The sequence below is a fragment of the Sus scrofa genome, chromosome 2 (genome assembly GCF_054392235.1).
Source record: "Sus scrofa isolate SSC_HxYL_T2T_F1_AM1 chromosome 2, Sscrofa_HxYL_maternal_Yorkshire_Landrace_v2.0, whole genome shotgun sequence".
NCBI classification, from domain to species: Eukaryota; Metazoa; Chordata; class Mammalia; order Artiodactyla; family Suidae; genus Sus; species Sus scrofa.
In genome coordinates this window covers 21,830,917-21,854,312 of record NC_139384.1, presented here as the reverse complement: position 1 = coordinate 21,854,312, position 23,396 = coordinate 21,830,917, and the positions used below count along the sequence as shown (strand labels likewise).

General features: G+C 38.5%; 1 long non-coding RNA gene across 5 annotated transcripts in view; it reads left to right on the top strand.

Annotated features, from left to right (window-relative positions):
- Nucleotides 1–23,396, top strand: part of LOC100521654 (uncharacterized) — a 131,715-nt gene that overhangs the window by 28,871 nt on the left and 79,448 nt on the right. For all 5 annotated transcript variants that reach the window (XR_014837035.1, XR_002341493.2, XR_301659.4 and 2 more), the window contains one exon: nucleotides 183–295. This is a non-coding gene — a long non-coding RNA (uncharacterized LOC100521654). The remainder of the gene's footprint in view (nucleotides 1–182; nucleotides 296–23,396) is intronic.

Genomic DNA, 23,396 nt, shown 5'->3' with positions numbered 1-23,396 from the left:
AAAAGCTCTCCTCTTGCTTCAGCTCCTCTGCCTTGTGGCTCTTGGCCCAGATGCAACCCCTGCCCCTTTCCTTCCCTGTAGCCTGTTTACTCCATGATTTCCTGCAAAACGTCCCAGCCCCCACACTCTCCCATTCTTCTCCAGAGCCAGCAAAGTAACCTTGCCCATCTTTGACCTTTCAGGTGATCAAAAGTGCCCTGACACCCAGAGGTCTGCGTGAGGGGCGGCCACCAAAGGAAGGGGTCTCAGGCCACAGGAGCTGAAGAGTCTGGACAGATGAACTCTGGAGTCTCAGGTGAGTGCCAAGATACCTCAGCCCATGGCCCCTTGGCCTGGGCAGTGCCTATACACTCCCTGCTTGGTGATGAGACACAGAGAGATCCAGTGCTTGGGGATGGTCCTAGATGGCTTAGCCTTTGGCGAAGAAAAGCATTCCTCACAGAGGTGGTAAGGAAGGACCCAGTGCCCCATGAGACAGGCCCCTTTCCTGTTTTCTCCCCTCGCAGGACTTGCGCCTGAGTGCTTGGTAGCTCCCAGGTCCCCAGCACTGAGGGATGCAGGCTTTCCTCAGTGGGGCCCGCAGTTGCCTCTCTGCCCCCACAGCCTGAGTATGTCAGGCCTCTCAGGGGCTCAGGAGAAGGCTAGATTTGAAGGATCATTCGCACCTGGGCTTGGTGTCTCTGAGGAAGTCAAAACATTGTTCTGCCTCCCTGACTAAGGTTCATCATAGGAAAGATAAGAAAAGTTTCAGGTTATGGATTCTTTTTGAGGGGCAAGGCATTAAACGCTAAATACATTTGCTTTTCCTGCTAACTAGCAAAATCCTTTGCTACAAAGCTTTTGTTTAGCTACCTTTCTAAGCTTCCGAGTCATACTGTGATTCTTCTTGAGGAATTCAGTTCGGAGCTCGGCAGAGAATTTTGAAAACTCAGGGCTGTTAGATTTGTAAGGTAGGGAGAAACTGAGCTACCTGACTAATCCTTGGCTGGTATGCGAGCAAAATGTAGGAAGCTGCCAGAGGTCTTACAAGGAAATTTGAGGCTCATGGCAGAACAGAAGTCTATTCCATGGAAGACCTTCAGATCATAATACAACAGACCTAATTGCTGTATTAATTAAATGACTGCTACATGGATTTTGTGAAATGTTTGCATCTGGAGACTGGAACTTTAATAATAGGTTAATTGACTGATACCCCCTGTAATCTCACCATGTAAAATGAGGGCAAGGTCTTCAAATCATTGGCTGAACCTAACTTCTTTTAAACTCCCCTTTGGAATATGAGGGTCTGAAGTTTGCCCATCTGCCTTGGAGCAATAAGGCCGTTGTTCATTCCAAGAGATTAACATCTAACCCCACCCCCCGCCCCGTCCCCTCTTTAATTGATATTCAATTGCCCTGTAAAGAAATCTAAGAAAGTAATAATATAGGGGGTGGGGTTTTCTTGCCTGAAGGATGACCTCGTCTAAGCACATTTGAAAAACCTGTCAGTGGGTTAATCCTCAAACTTAGATATAATACATAGCATGCAAAAGCTGGAAAGAAGCTATAGATATACAGACCTATACCATTCTTTTATAAATCAAGAAACAGAGGTTCAGAGAGGTTAAGTGATTTTACCGAAGTCACACAGCTGGGGCTCTAACTCTGGACTCTTCTTTTTTCACTAAGTAATTCTTATCACTAGCAGACAATACAGGTAATCCACAAACACAAATCATAACAGATTCCCTTTCAAAATGACTTGCATTTTGGATGCCAGGGTTCAAAGAAGCGTTGACCTAAAGTTTCTTTTGCTAGCAGTTAGCATTCTGGGGACGTCAGTAGGTTAGGCACGGCGCTCTCTCTCACCTCTGACATGGCTTAGACCTCAGAGCCTCCGTGTTGGCCTCAATCTGCTTAGGAAATCATCAGCACAAGAAATTTGCTGTGTCACAGAATCCGAGCGCTGGTCTCTTTCACAGCCTCTCCTAGCATGAAGCAGTTCCATGAGGCCCAGGCCTCTCTCCCTTATTTCTTTCATCTGGGGGAGTAGTTTGAATCTCAAACTACCTTGCCTTCTGAGCTTGACTATGATCTGTTAGGAGGGTAGTAAGCCCTGATTGAATTCTCCCAGGATCTTTTAATTACTTTACAAACAAGGAAGGCCCTCCCAAGGAGCTTCCAAACCAAGCTGGGATCCATTTGATCCTGTCTCTCAGACCTGCTCCTAGGACAGCGGCTTGGCCTGGTAGGTTTTAAGCTTCAGATTTAACTGCTAACCCCTCGCTCTAACGTCCCTGTTTCAGCTTTACATCCATCCATCAATGGTAGCCACTTTGATGCCATTACTAACCAGGTCCTCAGCACATAGGAATCTTAGGCATGCTGTGCTGCTAACACCAATGAATTATCCTGATGGCCTTTTTCACAGACTCTCCCCAGTGTTTGCTCCCCATCCCCACTTCCACTTCTAGATGTGCGTTTACCGGCAGCTTCTAACTAGGAAGTAAGATGCATTTCTCTGCTTCATGTATGGCACAGCAGGTTAAGGACCTGGCATTGTTATGGCAGCTGCTCAGGTAGTCGCTGTGGTTCGATCCCTGGCTGGAACATGCCTGCGGGAGAAGCCAAAAAAAAAAAAAAAAAAAAAAAAAAAAATCAAACAACAACAACAACAAAACAGCCTGGGAGGAAGGAAGATGAAATGGAGTGAAAGATTCAATTAGGTTAAAATGCAAAACAATGGGGAGTTCCCATCATGGGGCAGTGGAAATGAATCCGACTAGGAACCATGAGGTTGTGGGTTCGATCCTTGGCTTCACTCAGTGGGTTAAGGATCTGGCGTTACCGTGTGCTGTGGTGTAGGTCACAGACATGGCTGGGATCCCGAGTTGCTGTGGCTGTGGCGTAGGCCGGCAGCTGCAGCTCTGATTGGACCACTAGCCTGGAAACCTCCATGTGCCTCAGGTGCGGCCCTAAAAAGACAAAAAAAGGAGGCAAAACGATGAGATTGACAAATGGTGGAAATCATTAACAGAGCTAGCTCTATCTGGTCTTGACTACTTGGGTTCATGACCCTGAAGGAGTAATTTTATCCTTCCTAGGCTTCTACGTCTCCATCTGTAAAATCAAGTGCTTTAGAATTCAGAGCCTTTTTAGCCATTCATTTATTCAACCAATGTTGAATGTTTATTGAGTCCTTACTATGTATCAGGCCTTATTATAGGCATTGGAGATGTAAGTAACTTATTCTCCTTTTGATAACCTAATGAAGTTATGGACCTTCTTCTCAGAAAAACAAAACAAGAAAGGGACATAGGAAAAAAAAAAAGAAAAAAACACAGATATCTTACATACAATTTCAGAAGATCATGACCTCCCTAGGCTCCATGGGCCCCAAATTAAACATTTTTCATCGAGTTAGTCCCAAAGTCCTCTGTTGTACAGTATTAAGGTTTGCAGTTTAGGCTGTATCATCAAATCTTGATTTGTAGCTGTCTTGTTGTTGTTGTTGTTGTTGTTTTCCCTCTGGTAGCACTCTGTTGCATTTTTAATCATGATTCTTGGTCCCCTTTTTGGTAGCACAAATATTTGGAACTTAATTAATACTGCAAAAGTCTGGAATAAGTGCTGAACAGAAAATTAGCACCTAAAAGGCAGAGCAGGCATGGAGCTGAGGGATAGAAACAGATGAGAAGTTTTAATGACCAAACCTAGCCCAGTCATGCAGAGTTTCGAAGTGACAATCCATCTTATGGGCTAAATGTTCTTGGCAAAGTCTGGTGCTTTGGCAAAGGGAACAGAGGTTGGTGCTGGAGCTGGACAGTACAGTGTCTTGACATCAGTGCTTATAGCAAAGATGGATTTTCCACTTCTGACCACCCAGGAAAATCAGAGCTAGACAGGACAGGGATTCCTTGAAAAGGAAAGGAACAGTCTATTTGTTGGATTATTGGGTTGGTAGACTGACCCCACTGGGTTGGCCCTGTTGCATTGCTAGATTGTTTCTGCATAGCGCAGCCAGGGGCTTTATGGCAGGCACTTCTGCCGAGGTCTTTTGCAAAGGAGAAATTGAGTCTTCAAGATTCAAAGTGGACATGGAGTGGTCAGTATGCAGATGTTTTGCCCTCGTTCCAAGTCTTCCAAAGCCTCTTTCTTCCCTGCCCTTAGCACCCTCAAAATTCCTTCTTGCAACGAGGAAGGCCTGGTCTCTTGCCTTCAGGGTAAACGGTGTTTACAGACTTTAGTGCTAATCAGCTTCTGATGCAAACGTTACTTTCAGGGAGCTATAGATGCTCTTATTCAACACTCCCAGGGTGAACAGCTAGTGGATGTCACTGCTGGGAGATGGCCTTGTAAGTGGAAGGTCTGGATTAGGATCTGAATTTGTAAAGACTTTGTGGTAGATTGTGGGAGGATCTGGTGAAGTGTGTGAATTTCTACTTAAGCAAGAAAGCAACAGATTGCTGATGCTGAGGGTAAAAGATAGATCCATTTAAATGTACACCAGTCCTTTTCGTCTTCTCAATTTCCTTTTCTGTAAAATGGGGATGACAATAGCAACCATGAGGTTCTGGTGAGGATTAAATGAGATTATACACGTAGAGAGTTTCACACCTAGTCAGTGCTCAATAAATGTTACTTGTTGTTGCTATTTTTTCCTGCGTGACACATATAGCAATGGCATACAAGCCTTAGATCATAGAATCAGCAGTCATAGGACCAGAGCTATTCCCTAGCAGGAGATAAAAGATAATCTTTTCTGAAAGCATCTGTCCATTTGCTCCATAGCCTGCCAGTGCCCAGGATTACCCGGCTGGGAGCAAATCAGAAGGGCTGATGGGAAAATCTTTTTCTCTACTTGATGCATCCCTCCACAAAGATTATCTCTCTGTAGTTTCATTCCCCTTTAATTCCTTGCTTTTAAGTTCTTTTAAAAATCTATTGAATTTAATCACAATTGTTTTTGCAAATCATTCCCTTTTTACTTTTTTAAAAAACTTTTTGATCAGCGAGAAAAAATGATTCCCCTAGAATACTTACCATTCACCATTTACTTTCAGCTTATATACAGTCCTAAATTTTCAGAGCTTAAGGTGAATCCCACTAAAGAAAGAGTAAAGGAACAATAAAAGGGCAAGAATAGATAACACTATTTGCTCTTATAAATGATGTGTTCTTTCCTTTTCATAAATACTTTGTTCTTTCCTCCCTCCAGCTTCACTTTTCTCTGTCTTATAAATCTTTTTTTGTCTCCTTTACCCCCCCCACAAAAAAAAACCTTTTTTTTTTTTTTTTTTTTTTTTTTTGCTCTCTTCCCTTTGATTCACTTAACTTGTCTATCAGGCATTTCCTTTAAGTCTTGGCTGCAGACTACAGGGTAATTATAGGAAGAATTTGATGTGGTCTCTACATTTTCTGGGTAACACTAGAAAAAATGGGCCAGGGCTACTGTTTATACCCCTGAACCTATAGAGCACATCTGAAGCCATTCCAAAAGACGTTTGGTTTTGGTTACTTTTTATGTATTTTATTTAATGTGCATAGAAAGAGGTGCCGTCTCTAGAGACCTTTGCACATTTTTACCTAGAACCCACCCATTGACTCTATGCAGTGATTTCTCTTTCTTTTTAAAAAATCATAATAAAAACCTCAGAGGCATGTCAAATGCACTCTGCATAGTGGTCTGCTGTCTCCTCTTTCAACCTTTTAAGGGGAGAGTAAAAGCAGCATAATCCGAGGAAGCAGTACAACCTATTCATTCAGAGTCATGGGCTATGAAGCCAGTGAGAGCTAGGTTTACTTGCCAGTTCTGCTCTTTTCAGCTGCATGCCTTTGAGCAAGTCATACCTCTGAGTCAGTTTCCTCATCCGTAAAATGGGGCTACTCCAGTACCTATGTCATAAAGTTATTAGGAAGATGAAATGAGATGTCAGTGAACCCACAATTTGGTACTTTCGGTATCTAGTATACACTCAATCAATATGAACTGTTAGTGTTAAGATAGGTCCCTGTGGACCCAGGGTCTAGATAGAGTCCTGGCCTGGTTGAAATAGGAACAAGGAAGCAGGTAAAGTCACTAGGAGTTGTGAGGTGGGAGATGAGTCTAAAGTCAAGGAGTGTTGGGATCATACTGAGATTTTCCAGGTGTTATGAATTGGGCTGAGAAGGGGTCTGGAACTGAACAAATAGTGATAGCCTCTCACGGGAACTGCCATTCAGACTGCAATAATTTATACCACATTGACACTTTAATATCTAACAGGCAAATTAATTAGATTAACCCTGTAAGAAGTCATGTTCCCCAGGGTCAACCCCTCTTTAAGGCCCAAATATTACGTTAGTAAAAAAAAAAAAAAAAAAAAAAAAAAAAAATCAACTAAAGAAATAGTTTCACTCTTTATATCAAAATGGAATTAGTGATTTTTTTTTAAATTAAGGGGTCTCCACCCTTTGAATTTGTGGCAAGAATACTGGGTCAGGGATAAGAAAAAGAGCAGAAAACCTACTTGCCAGAGATAGGGAGTTCTATGAACCAAAAGGAAATTTTCCGAGAAGTCCTGTAATTCTCAACTGATTAGGGGGCGGTAAGTAAACTGGCAGCCTATAAACTGATTTTGAAAAAAAGGAAGGGTGAATTAGCTATAGCCCTGCAAATTTTATCCTTTAGATTTCCACTACCTCTGAACCTCCACACTACATTGAATGAAATGACATTTAAATAAAAGAGGAAAACATTTCCCTCCTAGTGAATTTCCTTATGCCTTTCTTTTTTAATTTTAAAATATATGTAGGTAATGGAGCACAGAAGCAGTCATTTATAGTAAAATTTTAAAAAGAAAAAAACAATTTATTGCTAGCTTCCTGAATTAAAATTTGCTCACTAAAATGTTAGAAAGTTAAAATTAAAATATTAAGAGAATACTTTAATCTGTAACACTAATTTAGTGTTTTCATGTATTTGCAAGCTCTCAAGACCCCTCCAGTTTATAGCTATTTTCCTCTCAAACTTACCATTCAGGAAGTTTGTCCAGAAAAAAACCTGCTTCAGGTATTTTACACAAGGAATATTTACATTTAAATATGAAGCAGTTGTGAAAACAATTGTTATCTCTTCAAACAACAAATTATATTTTAAAAATACAAATACAGGCTTACTTTTTGGAGGATTAGCTGTTAGCTTTTGGATTTTTTTTTAAATCATGCTTTTTATTCTGAGAGAAAGAAAAATGTTTTTTAAAAGAAGGTAAACATTCAAAAAATAAATTGTAAATTTTTTTTTCATTTTATGATTGAAAATTTTGTCAGTGAGCTACCTCTCCGCTAATCTAAGATTTTTAACATGAAATTTTGTTTCTTTTTTATTTTGTTTTCTGTATCAACAATTTGTATAACACTAAAGACAGTTTATCCCAGTAAAGCCCATCATTTAACCAAAGCTCAAATATCTAAGAAGATATCTTATTTATGGTTACAAAACATTTTTTCATATGACACAGAGGAAATATAGCTTTTCACAGAGATATGTGTGATATGCATTAATATGCTTATTTGGGGGAGATGTGCCATTTTCTCCTTTTATTCATAAATTAATTCCTTAATTTAAAAATAAGACCTCTTTTTAAAAAAAACTTATTTTATATATATACTGTATATATATTAATTCCAATCTCCTAGTTTATCTCCCCCCTCAGCTATCCCTCATAAATTTGTTTTCTATGTCTGTGAGTCTATTTCTGTTTTGTAAATAAATTCATCTGTATCATTTTTTTTAGATTCCGCATATAAGTGATATATGGTATTTATCTTTCTCCGTCTGACTTAACTTCACTTAATTTGATAATCTCTAGGTCCGTCCACGTTGCTGCAAATGGCATTATTTCATTTTTTTTAGTTAACCCTTTTTAAGTTAGAAATTAAGTTAGAATTTTTAATTTTTAATTTTTAAGTTAGAATTTTCAGTGAAAATATTTTGCCAGATATAATTTTAAACAAAGCACATTTTTTTAAATTAACGTAAATTTTAAGAGTTTACTTTTTAGCACTAGACTGAGTCTATCTCTATTTTTCCTCTCTGTATATGCTTATAGATTATAAAATTTATAGAATTTAATATTACACATCAAAATAGGTTGTTTTATTTAAAATATTAACACTTATAAAAGGATTATACATGGTACTAAATAGGAACTGTTTATTGCTTTGTTTTTTGGGCAAAAATTTTTTTGTTGTGTTTTCTTTTTAATGTAGGAGGGCCTTCTCGTAAGTTAACATAGTAGATTCTGACAGATGCTTGAGGAGTCATAGTATAGAATTAAATGAAGTTTATGGAAATTTCACAAAAGCATTAAAATTTAAAAATCATCTATCCCCCCCAAAATATAAAACCCTAGGTCACAGAATTGCTCCAAATTAAATTTTTTTCCAAAAACTTCACAAATCTTTCATTGTTTCTCATGATTACCAGCCTGTTGCATTTAAATGTACTAAGTCTGCCTGAAGCTGAGACATGAGGTGATTAAAATGATGAAATTCCTCAAGCAATCGCTCACCTCCTCTCACTGCCATTTTCCTGGACAGTCAGGCACAACCCCGGGGACAATTTTTCCATATACACAAGTCTTTTTCTTTTGTCTTTTTTTTTCCTGTTGCCTGTTAATATGCACCCTTACAGGGGAAAATATGACTTATAGAGCCACCTCTTTTTTTTTTTTTATGGAGATTTTATGATCGTCAGGAAGAAAAGTTGATGCCTGTTAATTATTCTCTCATTTCAATGGGGTCAGAATTATATTTTTGATGTCATGCACTCTTGGAGGCTAAAATACATTTTCTCAAAGTAAGCGAGGGAGGCTCTGATCTTAAAAGATCCTCAAAGAATGAGGGTCACTAGTTAGGGAGTGACTCGTGGAGGAGAGAGTAAAGAGAGATACAGGGACCTTATCCCAACATCTTATAGCTCGTGATGTCATCAAAACACTGACTTTGTATGCTTGACATCTGTCCATATTGTTTGTTACTTTAATTATGGCTTTTTTGTTGATACACCTGCGTGCATATACACGCACACATATGTGCTACCACAAGCAGAGATGCTGGCCCCTCTTTCTTTCCTAGAAGGTGGAATGTAACCACTTGCATCTGAAGTTACTGTAATGTTAAAACATGGTCTCATGCTGGCTTAGGCTGACTGTATACTAGAAGACATGAATTCCTCCAAATTTCATTTAAAATTAAAGAGGAGTCTCCACATAAATGAACTAAATGTAGACATTATTTTTGACATAGGAGAGGCTTTTCATCAAAAGTAGGTTACCCTCAACTCTGAATTAGACCTTAGAACCTTTTGGCCTAAAAACCACAAAAAAAACCCAAAAAAACAAAACGAAACAAAACTATGTCTGACAATACTAAATAAAAACATCTTTATATAAATAAAAATTTAATCTCCAAGCTTGACTATGAGAAATTCCACTAATGACGTAGAAAAGACACTATCCAGCATGGTTTAGCATCAGTATCACATACCCCTAAAAATTAGAATTGTTAAATTTCTAAATCCTGTGACAAGAAAAGGAACAGTGGTTTTATTTTCTCTTTGTAAACTATCTTGAGATCCTTAGAAGGAAAGCAGTAAATAATATAATTATAACCTTCACTGTTGCTGTAACTACCATTATTTACTGATGATCTTCTTATTAAAAATATTGCTAGTGAGCAAAAAAGGAAATTATATGTATAACAGGATAATTAAAGAAAGAAAAAGTAAAACATAAAAAGAAAAGGGAAAGAAAAAATCCTGACCATAGGAAATTAAATTTAGAGGACTATTTGAGGTAGATTTAAACCCCTAGTATAAATATCAAAAGAAATTCTCTGCCCCTCTCTACTTGCAGGAACACACATACAGAAACCTAAGATTTATACAAAAGAAGTATTTTTTAAATTGACAAGTCAGGCTTATTTAAAACGTCACTGCTGTTAAATTTGCCATCATCTTTTAGTAAACATAGAACTCAGTATTTTCTGAAAGAGATTTTTTTTTTTCCAAACTAGAAATAGGATTGAAAAGAGAAAAGGTCAATTCATCATTTACCCTGATAATTGGATTAAGGGTTTTCTGAGTCATAAAGATCGTTAACTTTTAAAAATCTTAATTACTTAATGGCACAATCCTTAAAAAAGTAGTAATTACTTTTAAATATCCTGAATTAAAAAATGCAACTTTAGGGAAGGATTTTTTTTTTTCAGGAAAAAGAAATGTTAGCAAATTCTGTAAAAATAAAAAAGTTAATTCTATTTTATTAATATATGGAAAATACAGATTTGGAGGGAAATGTTCTTTGGGGGGAATCCTCAGTATAAAAAAATACATATTTGATTTTAGCAAAGGCATTCAGGGCAGTGAGAAAAAATACTTTCGAAAAGATATGTATTAAAATATATGAGGACATTTTCTTAAAAATATTCTCTTGAAATTTTGGCTGAAAATTTTATTCACTGATTTGGGTTTCTTTCTTTTAAATTTTTAAACATTATGTTGATTTAACAACATCAATCTGAAATTGTGCCCCTCCGTGTAGACTGGCTTAGTTTGGCCTCCTAAGAGCTAATGAACTGACTGAAATGGTCTCTGTTTCAGAAGAGCCCTTCTGCTCCCATGTTTGCATTAAAAATATGCTTTACCCTGTGAAGTACACCAGTCACTCTGCCCTGTTTCTTTTGAATATTTTCTTCTCTTCCAAATTTTACATCATGTGACCCACCCAATCCCTCTGAAAACTACCCAATCAAAAAAAGTTTTGTCTTCTTTTTTTCCTCTGTTTTCTTAAGTTTTTTTTTTTTTTTCCCCCTTGCCGAGCAAATACCTTTTACTTACAGCAAACTAATCGTTCTTATGTAGTCAGAGCATTTTTACTGGGGCCACCGTGGCATTTCTATATGTGAGACCCATTATTATGCGCCTTTGGCTAAAATAGTCCTGGTGAAATATCAGAATTGCACAAAGTAAACATTTGACGGAAACAAAGATGTGAGTCTGACCTTGACCCTAGCAGCCCCCAAGCCCTTGTTTATTCTTGGTTTTCTCTGACAGTAGAGGGGAAATTCCCTGTATCCCTGGGGAGGCAGAGAGCTGTGGTGGGCCCCACCAAAATCAACCTGGAGGTTCCCAGGCTCCTGTTGCTATGTGTATATGCCCACGCTTGGTATATAAGCTGTGTCTTTTCACCCAAACATGTCCAAGGGGAGATTTAGTCCCATCGAATTGATGGTTTTGAAAATAGCTGAGTCTAGATCAACTGGTTATTAAGCAGTGAGTGATATGCTTTCATTGACTATCTGACTAAAATCAATTGTTACACTCTCCCTCTCTCCTTGTAGAAGTTGATGCAATACTGTTGATTTATTCATTCATTCAAAAGAAGATCCTTCTGGATGATTAGTCATATGCTAGTTGTAGATGAAGAGAACGTACTTGTTAATGTTGATCATTGAATTCTATAAGTCTGTGGATTTTTTTAGGCCATTCTCCATTGTAAGATTAACGGATTTAAAATTAACCTTCATTAGTTTCTTATTAACGACAAAAAAAAAATGGTAACCCCTAGTGGGGAGTAACTAAACAATGTTTTTCATGTTTAGGTATTCACTTGAATAAATTTTAAAATGTTTTAAAAATAGACTTTCATGGATTGACAGCTTGCCACCTCTCCCCTCAGTGCACAGACACAAAATAGTCTCAGAACACACACACACACAGAAATCTATTGTCGTGGTTACATAATGTCCCATATTTTGGTGTATGCAGGTTGGCCTGAAGAATTAGCCAATTCCCAAGTCATTTTGTCTCTGCTGATTCAACACAGAATCTTAGGATTTTATGGAACTGATAGGGACCCTGAGGTCATCTAGCCCAAACCCCCCATTTTACATAAGGGAAAAACTGAGGCACAGTGAAGGCCTCTGTCTTGCCCAGAGTTCACAGAGAATTAGTGACTGGTCTAGGCTTAGAACCATCTAGCCTGTTGAGGTCTGGCTCTGAGCAGAACAGGAGATGTGATGCTGAGTTCCTGGGTGGGGCAAAGAAAAACAAGCAGAGAAAAAGATGGTGTTGTTTCTCTGGCTATTTTTCTAAGATAGAATTATCAAAGACAACGTATTTATCACCCCTTCTCTATGCCATGCAACTGAGTTGATCAGTCTCTTTCTCTCATTTTTTTTCATTAAGTCCCCGAAAGGAGATATATTTTAGGGACCTCCCCTCTGAAGCTCAGAAATCAAACAGTTCCCCTTGTCTTCATACAACGACCATTTAAGAACACCTGAAATGTGTGAGCATATTAGTGCATATTAGCCATGAAAGGATAAATTAGATGATGTCTGTGAAAGCGCCTGGGATCCAAAGTAGATGTTCAATAAATGTTCACTCACTTACTGCCAACGAGGACAGATTTCAATCAAGACAGATTTTAACAGTACGTAATAGAAGGCAAAATGAATTAACTCTAACTAGAAGTCAATACAAATTGCTGCGGCCCTAAAAGGAAGGAAGCATAATTCCGATGGGAGGGCAGGGGTAGGGAACACATGTGCTGTGCCTTGTAAGTTGAGTAGGATTTTGATAACAAGATAGCGAAAAAAGGCATTCCTGGCTGTGGAACTTCACGACAGAGGTTGGGGGTGGGGGAGTGCATGGTACATTCTGGAAATGTGGTGTGATATATTGTGATGGGAGCGTTGGCTGATTGGGATGATGGGATGGAAAAGGAAACTACAAAGGCAGTCAGGGGCCAGGTTGTGGAGGAAGCCGAGTGCCGAGCGAAGGACTTCGTACTAAATTTCAAAGGCATTACAGAGCCTCTAAAGGCTTTAGACCAGGCAGTTGATCTCTGATGATAATAGTAGAGAGTGGTTTCGAAGAGCAAGAAAATGGAAACAGGTGGCTCAACTTGATTCTGGTCATTAAGAAAGACCTGCTCCTTTTGTATTGCTTCAGGAGGTCAAGCTATTATGACGATACTTAATATAAAGTCGAACAGGGTGACACGGTTCAGCTGATCTCAGAGTCCGGTGATCTGAGGAACTCTGTGGGTCTTGGTTATCTTCCTTGTGGAATTCAGGGGACCTGGGACCAGTCAGCACCCTTCAAGAAGCATCCAAGTTATCGGGCATCCTGTTGTGTATGCTATGAAGTGTCCCTCCTAGGGTGAAGAAAGCTCATGGTGTGGGTGAAAGGGTGGCCTCTGAACACCCAATGTCTTTGCCCAGAGTTACATTATGTGTCTTATGTGTCTGGTCTCTTGGGTCACTTATGCACCTTTTGAACTGCATCCCCAGGTAAAAATAGTACCTCCTCCCCCAGGTAAGGGAGCCCAACCTGGGTCAGGTGTCTAAGCCCCATCTTGCTCCAGGGGTACTGGATGTAGGCCTCTCTGATAAAGGCTGTTTTCTCATCATGATTTTGAACCTCTGATCAGTTCCTTGTTCCCCAAAACTCAATCTCAGTGAAGTTGATCTTCCCTTGCACCCCTACTCCTGTTCATGCCAGTTCACTGCCAATAGGAAAGGGTCTTTCTATGGGACTTTTACTTCATTCTGCAGCACTCCTTCCTTCTTGCTCTGTTTCCTCGCCCGCCATGCCTGCCTCATGTCCCTTTCTGCTCCTAAGGGCTCATACTGCTGTTTAAGCCCTTTCCCTCTCTTAGTCCTCTTGGCTTCAGCTGCTCCTCCTTTTGAATCTTTTCTCTTGTATGGATCCCAGGTCTCTGCTCTGATGTCCCTGTACTGTGCCTTCTGTGTCATAGTGACAGATCAGGCAAGGGAAATCCTTTTTGTGGGTGCAAATAAGACTCAGTCAGACCTCAGGATGCTCTAGACCACCAGGCGAGCAGGCCGTATATGTGTGAAAGTGGCACTGCCCAGCAGTGTACTATCTAGTGAGGCAAATATACTTGAGGGCCTAGACCCTAAACTGGGTGTTTAAAAGATCTGGGCCTGATTTCTTACGTCACTTTGAACAATATCGGGGTTTAGGAATTAAGCGGAATCTTTTTGATAGTAAATAGCACATATAATCTCATTTCATTTAACTTTTTGTGGGCTTCCCAGCTGGCTCACAACATAACCACTCATTTAACTTTTTGTTAAGCTTCCTTTTTGATCCCTTTTTGCACTGTTTAAATTCCTAATAAGAAATCAGAATACTGGAATGGAATGAACATTGGCTCAGATCACAACAGCCTATGTGTCCCTTAGTACTTAATCTTTCTGGTTTTGTTTTGTTACATTTCATACCAGTGACTCATTTATATTGTAACTGAAAATTTGCACCTCTCAATTTCCCTCACCTATTTCTCTCACCCCCCCACGCTCCTCCTCTCTGGCAACCACCTATTTGTTTTCTGTATCTATGGCTCTGTTTCTGTTTTGTTATGTTTGTTCATTTGTTTTTTAGTTTCCGCATATAAGTGAAATCATACTTTTTTTGGTCTTCCTCTGTCTGATTTATTTCACTAAAAATAATACCGTCCAAGTCCATCCATGTTGTCACGAAAAGCAAGATTCCATTTTTAAGGCTGAGTAATATTCCCTTGCACAAAAGGCAATGTTTCATTTTTGAAGGCTGAGTAATATACCACATCTTCTTTATCCATTCATCTATTGATAGACACTTAGGTTGCTTTCATATCTCAGCTATTGTGAATAATGCTGCTATGAACATGGAGGGGGTGAATATATATTTTTGAATTAATGTTTCTGTTTGCTTTGAAAAAAAAAATGCCCAGAAGTGTGATTGCTGGATCATATGGTGGTTCTATTTTTAATTTTTTGAGGAACTGCCATACTGTCTTCCATAGTGGCTGTATACATGCTTGTTTTTTTTTTTTTTACCATATAAAAGAGGAAGAGATTTTAAAAGGCCTGTCTAGTCCCCCAAATCCATTATTATAACTTTATTTCTCTCTTCAAATAAAAATCACTTTGTTTTTGCTTTTAAAGACAGTTTATACTTTTGAAAACTGTTTGTGATTTTAAAGATTTTTTAGGTACACACAAACAGAATGATGAGGAGTTCTCATTGTGGCTCAGAGGTTAAGAACCCACTGTAGTTGTAGCCTCCGTGAAGCTGTGGGTTTGATCCCTGGCCCCCTTAAGTGGTTAAGGATCTGGTGTTGCTGTGGCTATAGTGTAGGTCCTCAGCTGCAGCTCTGATTTGACCCCTAGCCCAGGAACTTCCATATGCCACAGGTACAGCCATAAAAAGAAAAAAACAAAAAAACAGAATGATGGATGGATGAATGCATGAGTTTTGTGAGCCACAGGGGAAGTCCAAATGAATGAATGAACGGATGGTGATAGATGCTCAATATATTATTGCTCTAATGCAAAATGAGATCATACTGCTATTTTGAAATAGAATGATTGCATTTAATTTTACTTAAAGAAGAAAAAGAAATTGAAAGAATCGCTAAACTTCAAGTAAACATTTCTTATCACAAAAAAATCGCTTCTTAAAATATCTCTTGTAATTTTAAGATGATATCATGAAGTACCTTAAGAAGTTATAGCCCTTATTTTTTCAGTCTGAATGATTCTGTTCTAGGCAGTATTGATTTATTTCCCACATGTAAGCACTCTTCTTCTTCCTCCTACCTCTTTCTTCCTCGTTTTGATTTTTACTGTTATATCACATTATTTTGTTATTGTTTTTGGTTATGTTATTATTATTTGTGCATTGTCATGTTTTGTATCTTTTCTATAGCTATCATTCATAGCTGTTGTATAGTATGTGTTCTTTTATTATATTCTTTTACCACAGCTTCTCCATCCTTGAGTTCTTTATTTGGATTCATTTTATAATTCACTGAAGTTCATTATAAACATTTTTTTCTTCCAAAACAATTTACTGGTACTGGTTTATTGAGTTCTTTTATATACGTTGCCTTTATATTTGAATAGGCATACTGTTCTTGGATCACATTTTATTTCTAAAGAAATATGAAATATTAGAAATAACTATGTCAGTTATTTGTCAGGATATCAGTATGATTATTTCTCATTTTAGGTAATTTGCATTTTTTGACTAAATGTGTGAAGAGTTTTTTCTTTATCCTTGATGTTATATTTTGGCCTCGTGAGTTTTACATTCCATATTTCTGGAACCCAGGGAGTACTTTTCAGGAGCCAGATTCAGTTCTACTTGGCTTAATATTATTAATTGTAAGACCTTAGCAAGTTGTTTAATCTCTTTATGCCTCAGCTTTTTTATCTATAAATGTAAATAATTAGGTCCTCCTCATAGAACTGCAGGACAATTTGAATTAATGTATGTAAGGTGCATAGGATAATGTCTGGCACATAATCATCTCTATTTTAAAAGTAACATTTTTTAGTGAAATTTTCTTATGTTAGGTCTTTTAATACTTTTTCCCACTTTATTTGTTGAGTTTGCTGCTTTAAAGATACCAATTATTATTATTTTTATTATTATTAATCTTTACCCCCCATGTTTATTGGCTTCTCCCTGACTTGCTTTAATTTGTCTTTTCCACATACATTTACTTTGATTATTTCAACCTTAATTCTATAACTGTGATTTATTTTCAGCTCTGTCTATTCCATCCCTTTGGTATTTTCATCTATCTGTATTTTTTTAATGATATTGTTTTAGCATTCATTTGTGCCCTTTGATCAGCTGTTTTCTTTTTACATCTCATTCTGGTTTTCTCTTAACTTTTCAAAAACAGCTTTATTGAGGTATAATTTACCTAAAATGAACCACACATATTATATTATAGTTGATTTACAATGTTCTGTCAATTTCTGTTGTACAGCAAAGTGGCCCAGTTATAAATATATATATATATATTTCTTCACATTAGCCTCCATCATGTTCCATCACAAATGATCAGATATAGTTCCCTGGGCTATGCAGCAGAAGCTCATGTCTTAACCATTCCAAATGCAATAATTTGCATCAAACCATGCATATTTTAAGTGTGTGATTTGAGAAGGCAGAGATTTTATATATGTGTGTGTGTGTGTGTATATATATAACCATCAACATTGTCAAGATAATGAACATATCTAAAGTTTCTTTGTGTGCCTTTGTAATCATCCTCTCCTGCTCAGACCATTCTCTGGATAACCACTGATCTATTTCCTGTCATTATACGTTAGTTTGTCTGACCTAGAGTCCTATATAAATGGAAACATATGATATACTCTGTCTTCTTTCATTCAATATTACTTTGATAGTCTTCAATAGTATAACAGGTATAAATTATTTGTTAGCTTTTTCCTTAGTAAGCAGTACTACATTATATGAATCTGCTACACTTTGTCTATTCCCATGTAGACGATGTTTAGTTTCTTTCCAGTTTTTGGCTATAACAAAGAAAACCTTTCTGAACATACTGGAGAAGTATTTATATGCATATCTCTGTGGGTTTTCATTTCTCTTGAGTAAATAGCTAGGACAGGAGTGACTGGATCACATGGTAGGTGTAATAGTTCATTTTTTTAAAAGAAATTGACATTTTTCCAAAGTAGTCTACCACTATACATTCCTCTATCATTCTGGTGTCTTCGTTTTTTTATTTGTTTTCTTTTTTTCTTTCTTTTCTTTTTTTTTTGGCCACCTGTGGCGGCATATGAGTTCCCAGGCCAGGGGTCAGATATGGATCATATTTGTGACCTATGCCACAGCTATGGCAAAACCAGATCCTTTAACTCACTGTGCTGGGCTGGGGATTGAACCTGCATCGTGGTGCTGCAGAGATGCCACTGATCCTGTTACAGCACTGGGGGAGTTCCTCATTCTGCTGCTTTTGGTCATCTTTATTTTATTGGGGTATAGTTGATTTGCAGTATTGAATTAGCTTTAGGTTTACAGCTAAGTGAATCAATTATACATATACATATATCAGTTCTTTTTTTCCATGTAGATTATTACAGGCCATTAAGTAGAACCCCCTGTGCTAGTAGGTCCCTGTTAGTTATCTACCCGGTATATAGTAGTGTGTATATACCAATCTCACCCTCCCAATTTATCCCTCCCCCCTCAGTTTCCCCTTTGATAACCCTAAGTTTGACCTCAAAATCTTTGAGTCTATTTCTATCCTACAAACAAGTTCTTTTGTGTTATTTTTAATTAGATTCCACATATAAGTGATATCATATGATATTTGTCTTTCTCTACCTGGCTTACTTCACTTAATATGATAATCTCTGCTTCCATCTATGTTGCTGAAAATGGCATTATTTCATTCTTTTTTATGGCTGAGTAGTATTCCATTGTAGATCTGTACCACATTTTCTTTACCCATGTCTCTGTTGATGGACGTTTAGGTTTCTTCCGTGTCTTGGCTATTGTGAATATGGATCCTATGAACACTGGGGACACATGTATCTTTCCGAACTATGCCTTTCTCCAGATATATGCCCAGGAGAGGCATTGCTGGGTTATATGGTAGTTCTATATTTAGGTTTTTAAGGGACCTCCATACTGTTCTCCATAGTGGTTGTACCAATTTACATTCCCACCAAATGTGTAGGAGGGTTCCTTTGATCATCTTTGAACTCGTGTTCTTATTCAGTTATTCTTTAGTTAAATGCACATGTGAGAAATTTTTCTTTTTTTACTTGAGTTATATTTTCTAGGTTGATTATTTGCATGCCATATGGTATGTGTGTCTCTGTGTGTGTCTTGTATAGACTTGTCTTGTTGCCATTCCATTTCCTTTTTATCTTGGTCATGCTTTGGGAGTTCTATCTATATTATATTTTCTCTTTACTTTTACAGTGTTAGTGATGTCTTGACTCTCATCTCACAGTATCATTTATTTTTTCCTTAAGGTCTACACTTTAAGAGCTATTCAGTTTTGTTTTGTTTTGTTTTTTCTATAGCCTGAGAGCAAGGGAACAGAGAGAACTCACCTAAGGCAGGCTTTGTTAAAAGATAGCTTGGGCTCTGCTGTCCCTTCAGAAGTTTTATTAGTTGTCCCAGACAAGTGTTCACACCACCTCATTTGGGTGGAGAATAGGTCTCTTTTTGCTGGATAGGTAACTTCTGGCCTCTGAGCCATGCCGCATTCAGAACATACCATGAAGTCTGCAGTTCTGCCAGAGACAGCCTCCTTGTCCACTTCCTCTGTTTCTTTCAAGCAGCTTGTGGCTATTTCCATTACTTCCCAGTAAAGAAGGAAAACGCTAGGATAGCTTCAACCTTCTTCTTACCAGGTTTGGAATTTTAAGTGAGAATTCTCATGATTGCTGTGACTTATCCCCAGAGATTTTGAGAAATCAGGATGTAGTTAATGGCCTTGCCATTCTGCTGCTCAGTTCCATCCCAGAATTGACTTCCTTTTCTAGCTGTCACTTTTTTTTTAATTGCCACACCCATAGCATATGTAAGTTCCAGGGATTGAATCCCAGCCATCACTGCAACCTACACGCACCAGTGGCAACACTGGATCCTTTAACCCACTGCGCCAGGTAAGAATCGAACCCGTGCCTCTGCAGCAACCCTACACACTGCAGTCAGATTCTTAACCCACTGCAGCCATAGCTGGAACTCCTTAGCTGTCACTTTTTGAGGCTTGCTTCCTGTATTGGCTGTGCCCCTACACTTGTTAGTTGCTAGTAGCAAACGTTGTTGTTATTGCATTAGATACTGGGGAAGGCGTTTATGCGAGGCAGTTCTTTTCTCATAACCCAGGGTCTTTCTCTGGACCTCATTCATTTCCATCCGTCTTGCTTTTGTCTCTCTGGAATATCGAAGGATTGATGGTAAAGTTTAAAAAAACTTCTATGGAATTATATTTAGTTACAAAACAAATACATGTTCATTTAAACTAGTTAAATAATACAAAGATGTATAAATACAAAGTTCATAGTTCCTCCCAGCAAGTGCCCATTTCCATTTCTGTGAGATGACAGCTTGGGTGTGGGAGGTAATGTCTTTAGAACATGCCTTTAGAATCAAGGTACACTGTGAATCTGCTTACCAATGATGTGCACACACAAATTTGGTCCTTTTATAAAACTAGCTAATTTGGTGGGATATTCCCAGTGTGGTCTTGGGAGACAACATGGAGAAGGATAGAAACTCCATGACAGCAGGGATTTGGGCTTTCCTCACCTGACACACACTGCAAATCCTCCATGCCTATAGCAGCACCTGGCCCATTACAGCACCCAGTTCATTTTTATTCAATAAATAAGAGAGTGGATGCATAGCAGTCCTCAGGTGTTTTTGTTTAGAAAGGCATTTATGCCATTTGTCTCGGTCAACACAAGCTGCTATAACAAAATCCACAGACTGTGGTGGCTTAAGTAGCAAACATTTATTCCCCATAGTCCGGGAGGCTTGATGTCCAAAATCAAGGTCCTGATAGATTCAGTTCCTGGGGAGAGCTAGCTTCCTGGCTTGTGGACAGCCCCCTTCCTCTGTGCGCTCCCATGGCCTTTCCTCAGCAGGTGCACATGGAGAGAACAGGCTCTGGCTCTCCTCCTCTTCTTATGCCATCATGGAGCTCTACTCTCATGACCTCATCTAGACTTAATTACCTCTGAAAGGCCCTGCCTCCTAACACCATCACATCAGGGGTTAAGGCTACAATATATGAATTGTGGGGGAACACAAATATTCAGCCCATAATACCATTTGAGGGCAATAGGTAAGGACTGGAAAATATGGCTCTAGGCTATTTGAGTTAGTATATGTCATATGGCTGTGTCATCTTTTTAGTATTTATTTTTAAAATTAAGGTGTAGTTGGAGTTCCCGTGGTGGCTCAGTGGTTAACGAATCCGACTAGGAACCATGAGGTTGTGGGTTCGATCCCTGGCCTTGCTCAGTGGGTTAAGGATCCGGCGTTGCCGTGAGCTGTGGTGTAGGTTGCAGATGCGGCTCGGATCCTGCGTTGCTGTGGCTCTGGCGTAGGCTGGTGGCTACAGCTCCAATTCCACCCCTAGCCTGGGAACCTCCATATGCCGTGGGAGCAGCCCAAGAAATGGCAAAAAAAATTAAAAAATACGCTGTTGTGCCCATTTCCACTGTGTGCGTGTGTATGTGTATAATGTCTTCTCTTGTATTATCTTTCATCATGTTCTATCCCAAGAGACTGAATGTAGTTCCCTGCACGGTATAGTAGAACCTTATTGCTCATCCATCGTAAATGTAACAGTTTGCTTCTGCTAACCCCAAACCCCCAGTTCATCCCATTCCTTCCCCCACCCCCTTGGAAACCACAAGTCTGTTCTCTATGTCTTTGAGTCTATTTCTATTTTGTAGATAGACTTGTTTGTGCCATATTTTAAGTTCCACATATAATTGCTATCATATGGTATTTGTCTCTCTGCCTGGCTTACTTCACCTGGTCCGAGAATCTCTAGTTGCATCCATGTTGCTATAAATGGCATTATTTTATTCTTCTTAATGGCTTAGTAGTATTCCATTGCATATATGTGCCACATTTTCTTAATCCCTTCATCTGTCTTTGTATATTTAGGTTGTTTCCGCGTCTTGGCTATTGTGAATAGTGCTGCAATGAACATAGAAGTGCATGTGTCTTTTTGAATTATAGTTTTGTCTGGATACATGCCCAGGAGTGGGATTGCTGGACTGATTATTCTAATTGTGGTTTTGCATCAAGAGATGAATGGGAAGAAGCACAGGACATGGATCTAGGAAGAGAGTTGAGTCTGGGTATGGGTTTTCCCTTGTCGAGCAGAAAGGATTATTTCTTCTCCGGGCTAACCTTAGGGTTCATTATGTTCCAATCCTCTCGTTAAGGGTCAGGATTACAGATGAACCCTAGACAGGATGTTTTATTTCAAAGACAAGACGTTCATCATAGAAGCTTCCAGAAAGCTGTATTGCAGACACATTGAGGGTGGGGGTGAGATTGTGGAAGGTTTTGTGCCCACCCAGCTCCTGACAGAAAAGCTCCATGCATCAAGACTGGCAGAATTCTAGTTTGGTCAGTTTAAGAAGGCGGGAGTTCCCGTTGTGGCTCAGTGGTAATGAACCTGACTAGTATCCATGAGGATGTGGGTTTGATTCCCAGCCTCATTCAGTGAGTTAAGGATCCAGCATTGCCATGAGCTGTGGTGTAGGTCGCAGACACTGCTGGAATCCCACATTGCTGTGGCTGTGGTGTAGGCCAGCAGCTGCAGCTCTGATTCGACCTCCATATGCTGAAGGTGTGGCCCTAAAAAAAGACAAAAAAAAATTAGAAGGTGAAGCTGCAATTGACTCCACTTGACGTTTTCTTCTGAGGATTCTTTTCAGATTTTTTAGTCCAAAAGGACAGTACAATTGGAAGTGTACTTTTGCTGTTAATCACGTTCCACATTTCCTCTGCAGGGATGAACACACATCAGTAATGAGTGAAACAAATCTTAGTTTGGTAAATTTTAAAATCCTTTTGAGTGAAAAGATGCTGTAAAATGTGACTGTGTTTCTATTAAAAGTTTTAGTGTTAAAAAAAACTTAAGATGTAATTTTACTTTGTGTGTATGTGGTTTCCAAGCATCTTGTCTTATTAGGATGCTATCTTTTTAAAAAATATATATATTAAAGAATCAGCATTTGCATTGTGGGTCAATGGGTTAAGAACCTGACTAGTGTCCATGAGGATGAGAGTTAAATCCCTGGTCTGCTTAGTGGGTTAAGGACCTGGTATTGTCACAAGCTGCAGCATAAGTTGCAGATGTGGCTCAGATCTGGCGTGGCTGTGGCTGTGGTGTCGGCCGGCAGCTGCAGCTCCGATTTGACCCCTAGCCTAGGAACTTCCAAATGTAGATTTGGCCCTAAAATAGAAAAAGAAAAATATTTTAAAAATTATGTTAATTTGAGAAAAAATTCATTCCAAGTGGAAGAGTGATACAGAGGAGACATATAAATTTGCTGGTATTCGTAAAGGACACTTTTGTTGGCCAGTTTGAAAAAAGATACTGTAAATGATGGGTTTTAGAAATGAATTTGGAATAATTATTATTTATAATTTAAAATTCCTTGGCTTCATCTTTCAAAAGATCTTATTTTATTTTTATTTTTTTTTATTTTGGTCTTGGTTTTTGGTGATTGAGTTTTTGTTTGGGGGAGTACATAAATCTATGCCCCGATTATGCCGAATTAAGTTTGCATTAAGCTTTATTTTAATATGTTATTTCTAATTAAAAGAATCCTTCAAAGAATCGGGCCAATATTTTCTCATATTTATTTTTAGCTCAGTGGTAAAGTTATATAAGAATTTAATCCAAAATTGTCTCTGAAAATGTAGATGTAATCTGTTAATACAGAGGAAGACATATAAAATTGATGTACCAACCTGATAATTTTGTAGCCAACATTTAAAAATTGTGATGCTGTTTGAGCAATATTTGAAATAAATGAGATAACATGGG